At 36.6% G+C, this 4885-nt stretch overlaps 1 pseudogene; it reads left to right on the top strand.

The window, feature by feature from the left end:
* Positions 1 to 2363: 2363 nt before the first annotated feature.
* Positions 2364 to 2482, top strand: LOC111736692 (annotated as a pseudogene).
* The last annotated feature ends 2403 nt before the right edge of the window (positions 2483 to 4885 follow it).

Genomic DNA, 4885 nt, shown 5'->3' with positions numbered 1-4885 from the left:
ATCCATCTGGTCGCTATGGATGAAGAAGTCAAACATACAAGTAAGTCTCCAAGTCCTTATTTCCCAATATCTTTCTTAAAGTTTCCAGGTCTCAGACTGACAATTACCACATCATATGGCTATTGCTTCTCTTATTATCTTCTCTTAATATCCTTGGCAATTAAGATCACATCTAGTGTGTCTGGAGGAAAGTTAATCTGGATGAGACTTCCTAAAGTATTATCTGATGCAGGCACTGTAGCTCTAATGAGAATCCTAATGAAAACATAACATCAACCAAAAGATATTAATGTTTGTTCTAGAGAGAAAATGGGATTGTTTGGATTTGTTTGTTTGTTTGTTTTTAACATATGTAAGGTGATTTGGACTGCGTCAGCTTATCTACATTGGAACTGTGATTCTCAGAATCTCTTTTCCTGTGTAGTTCCAAATTCCTGTGGACCCCAAGAGGTATTTGGGGTGACATTTGAAAGGTGGAAAGAAGCAGCAGACATATTCTTTTACACTGGGAAGGTCCACACGAGATTACAAACGCTGTTGCAACTCCAGCACGTTGCTTCCAGTCAGGTGGCTCATCTTGTCTAAGGGAGTCCCAGCCAGCTTGCAACAACTCCAGATCACCAGGTCTCCTGCTTCTGCTCCCTCCAGTCCCAGGCCCATGTGCGCAGCAACTGAGACAGCAATAGCACTTGTTCTTCCAACTCCAGTTAGGTCTCTATTTTTAGCTTCTCTGACTCTTGGGCCAGATATGCGTTTAGCTCTTCAGTGATGGGCACCAGCCTCACCTTCAAGTCACCAACAGCACTAATGTTGAGGCTTGGCTGTGGCAAGAGACTTACATGGGTTCCAGTTCACTCTTGTGGCTGCAGATTTATCCTGTCTCTCACCAACTTCACCATCGTTCCTTCCCAATGACCTGCCCTGCTGACTTCAGGCCCAGCGGTCAATATAGAAAAACAGGCTTAGATAAATTTTTTAACCAGCTACTACAATGTGTAAGGCCAAATCTCTATGATAAATCCCCTAGTTGTTATCACTCTTAGTGGCTCTGTTTCTCTGAACCAAACTTAACTAATAAAATATGCATATCTATTATACTCAGCGGGAATGATATCTAGTAAAATATACTTCAACAACCTATTTCATGCAACATTAAAATTTGGAGTGGTAAAAAAGAAAAATTCCACATTTATTGTTTTAGGTCGATATTTTGAACTTTTAAATAATTTTATTTTTAAAATAGTTATCTACAGGTAAAATGTTAATAACATAAAATTATTGGAAGCTTAAGATTATCTTCCATAGACCATTCTGAAAGCCACATTCATATAGAAATTAATTCAGTCATAAGAGAACAATGGTCTTAATTAGGACATGTATGAGTTTTGTAATCCAAACTACTGAAACAATTTCCCAATTCTGACATCCTGAAGAATTAATTCTTCTTATACTTGGGAAAATAAAAGAACTTATTTTAAAACATAGATAATATTTTGTAGTGAAGACACTTAACAATATAGGTAAAACCAGAAACTGAGCTAATAAAATTATTTATGAATATAAATGTTTTCTCCTAATATATTTCTCCATACAGTCTGTTAATTCATCCCCCCACAGAGGGATGAATGTGCTAGTATAAATTCAGAGGGGCACGTTCATAATTGCTAGAACCCCAACAAGTTTAAAAGGCAAAGCTGAAAGTTTGATATGTGTTTCATAATTTTCTAATTTTGTTTCTGTCCCTATATTACTTATATGTGTTGAAGCAATGGGATACTTAACATCTGAGTCACTCAATGCCACTTAGCAAGTCAAGTGTACATGAAGCATGGTTACTGATGCTGCAGAAGATGCAAGGGTAATAAAGACCCAGCTTCTTTCAGCAATTCAGTAAATATGTGAGAAAAATGTGGCCAGTGCCAAGGCTGCAGGGAGAGGACTAAAAAAGAAAGTGAGGTAGAGGATGATGCTGTTTTACTCCTGCTAAAGACTAAAGGAGCAGAAGAGAAATGGGTGTGAAACTGAAGAGTCCACACAATAGAGAGACGGTGCTATGGTGAAAACACACTACTTATGAGTGCATTTTAATGTACACGCCTCAACTAAAGCCCATATGCAAGTTTCAGTAAAGTATTTGTGGAAAATATTGTGTGCAAGTGAATTTTACTATAGAAAATATGAAAAAATATTTATTTCCTATAGGGTCATATAAAGTCTATGCAAGTCTATTCCAAATAAGCCTAATTTTTGAAGGCATAGAGGGTTCTATGTAATGTCTGGGTTAAAATTTTAAATTAACAGATAGACTAACACAAGTACCCCAGTTATGACAATATAAGCCAGTGTACAAAATACAATGGACTGTCTACAGCCATGCCACCCTGAACAAGCCTGATCCTGTCTGATCTCGGAAGCTAAGCAGGGTCAGGCCTGGTTAGTACTTGGATGGGAGATCACCTAGGAAGACCAGGTGCTGTAGATGTAAAAAATAAGAGATTGTAAGATGAAAAGATCCTTGCAATCTGTGAGGTCAACCAAGGTTGCCTTGCTTAAAAAAAAAAAAATTACAATGGACTTTATAAAAACTGAAATTATTTTGGTAGAAGGATGAAGAAAAGCATTTCAGAGAGTTAGTTACTCATATGAGTCTTGAAAATGGAATGATATTTCAAAACCTAAAAATAGAATTATAGATATTGGTAACAAAAGGAGAAAGTCACTGAATGGGAAAACTGAGTCTGTTAAAGAAATCAATGAAAACTTCTAAAGTAGGATATATATGTATAGGAGATTGATAAGAAATAAAACTGGGGAGTAGGTTATTACATATTATGGACTAGAGAGCCCTGAATGCCAAACTAAAAGTTTTTTGTTTGTTTGTTTGTTTTACTTTATTTTATTAGAATAAGGATTCCAATAAGGTACCTTCTTAAAAGAATATTATCAAGAGAACTGTTGATTCAGAAGGCTTAGCTGTCAAAAACATATGGTTGAACCAGATATTGTAAAGACAAGAATTATAGTTCAGAGACAATATGACAGACCATAAATAATGAGGACCTAGAAATTCACCATAAGTATGAGGTACAACTATTTCATTGTAAGAAGGGATGGATAGAAAGAACAAGTGAAGTTTTAGGTACATGTTCATATAATTTTCATGAAATAGAAAATAGGGCGATTTTTTTAGAGGAATGGAAGGATGGTGAGGTTATAATTTAAGAAAAGTAGAAAGGCTAATAATCAATATCTATGGTAGCACTTATGCATCACTCTCACAGTTTTGGTTACTGTCCTGTCCACTCTGCTTTATTGGTATTGTTCCCACAGGAACTGCCCAACTAGTCTATCACGAGTATGCTTCCCTGGCCACAGTTGATTAACCCAGAACTGGGCACCAGACTCAAGTGTAACCAATCAGAGTGTTCACCTAGAATTTCTGAAACTGAGCCATACAAGTCACTGTTTTTCTAGTTATCTGGGTTTTAAGATGGATACCCGAATGTCATATCCTGTTGTCATTTCACTGTTTCCCACATGTCTCCTACCATATGGAACACAAAGCAGATGTGATCTGCACAGAAAAGAAAAAACAAAATAGATTCACAAAGAAGATAATAAACACAAGATGGCAAGAGATAAATTGAATCCTCTGATTCCATTTGTAACAGAAGACCAATCCTATTTCTAGTTCTTTGATTCTATGAGATACCTCAAGAGGATTTTAATAAGTCCTCCTCCATTGCTTAAGCTAGTTCAAATTGGTTTCTGACACTTTCAACAAAAAGTTTGTAATTAATAAAAATTGTTGTGGAGAATTAGCAATAGAACTTACTAGGGAGACATCTAACCATTACCAGACACTGTTATGGGGTCTGAATAATGTTTGAGACAATAAATGGCAATAGTGCTCATCTGCTTGGTTTGTCAGTTTCTGCAGAAGTATTCTGTCATCTGGGGATAGATCAAGAGGAGGTTGGCAATGGAATTGATCAAAAATCGTGGTTTTAATTGTAAAGAAACTCAATGAAAGTGCAATAAGACATGAAGTTTAGTGATATTGACAAACATGTGATTGAAGCTCAGGGTGAAGTTTCTCTCAAAGGGAATGATGTAATCCATTAGTGATATCTGCCCTGGCCAGAGGAGTAGGAGGCATAAATATGATTTTAATCATTCCCTTTCTTTCTTTAGTTCAGGGTCTAGATTTATATTCCACAATTGTTTTAGCAAAACCAAAATAAAGTAACTGTCCAAATCAAGATTATGGTAAAGGAACTGATATAAAATCACTATGCAAAACTAAAATACTTTTTTTTTAACACAAAACCAGATGTCTAGGAGACCAAACTGTTAGGTAGTCAGGCATGAGCAACAGGAAAGAAGGCCCAACTCTGTAACCATAGAAACCTCCCTTGAAGATCTTCCTTAAGACCTCCTAGAAACACATCCCTTTTGGAGTTATAAATTACCCCAAATTCTAGAGCACAACAGCCATAAAAGCTGCTGACTAAACAAGCCACAAACACATGCGTAAAAAGTAGTACCCTAATCTGCCCATGACCTCAGCTTCATTATACCATCATTATAATAATATCATGACTGTATCCAGGAGTTCATGAAACTAATTATAACAGAATGAATTCTGGGTAAACACATGTACAGTAGGCAATGTTATTCTATAGCAGCCAACTATCAAAGTAACGTCATATATGGATCATCTAAGCCTTCCCATCACAGTCCAAATAAGACCTTCCTACTTCTGCATTGTTACAGCTCTTGTTGATGATAACATACTCCTCCCTTGGGGCATACTCTGTCTTATCTCTTCACCTCCCAAATTCCACAGGGCTACAGCCTTCTTTAGTGAGGCTCCTCTCCTTCT

This window comes from Pteropus vampyrus, unplaced genomic scaffold (genome assembly GCF_000151845.1).
Source record: "Pteropus vampyrus isolate Shadow unplaced genomic scaffold, Pvam_2.0 Scaffold21, whole genome shotgun sequence".
Lineage (NCBI taxonomy): Eukaryota > Metazoa > Chordata > Mammalia > Chiroptera > Pteropodidae > Pteropus > Pteropus vampyrus.
The sequence above is the reverse complement of the archived record's forward strand: the minus strand, read 5'-3'. Positions and strand labels throughout refer to the sequence as shown.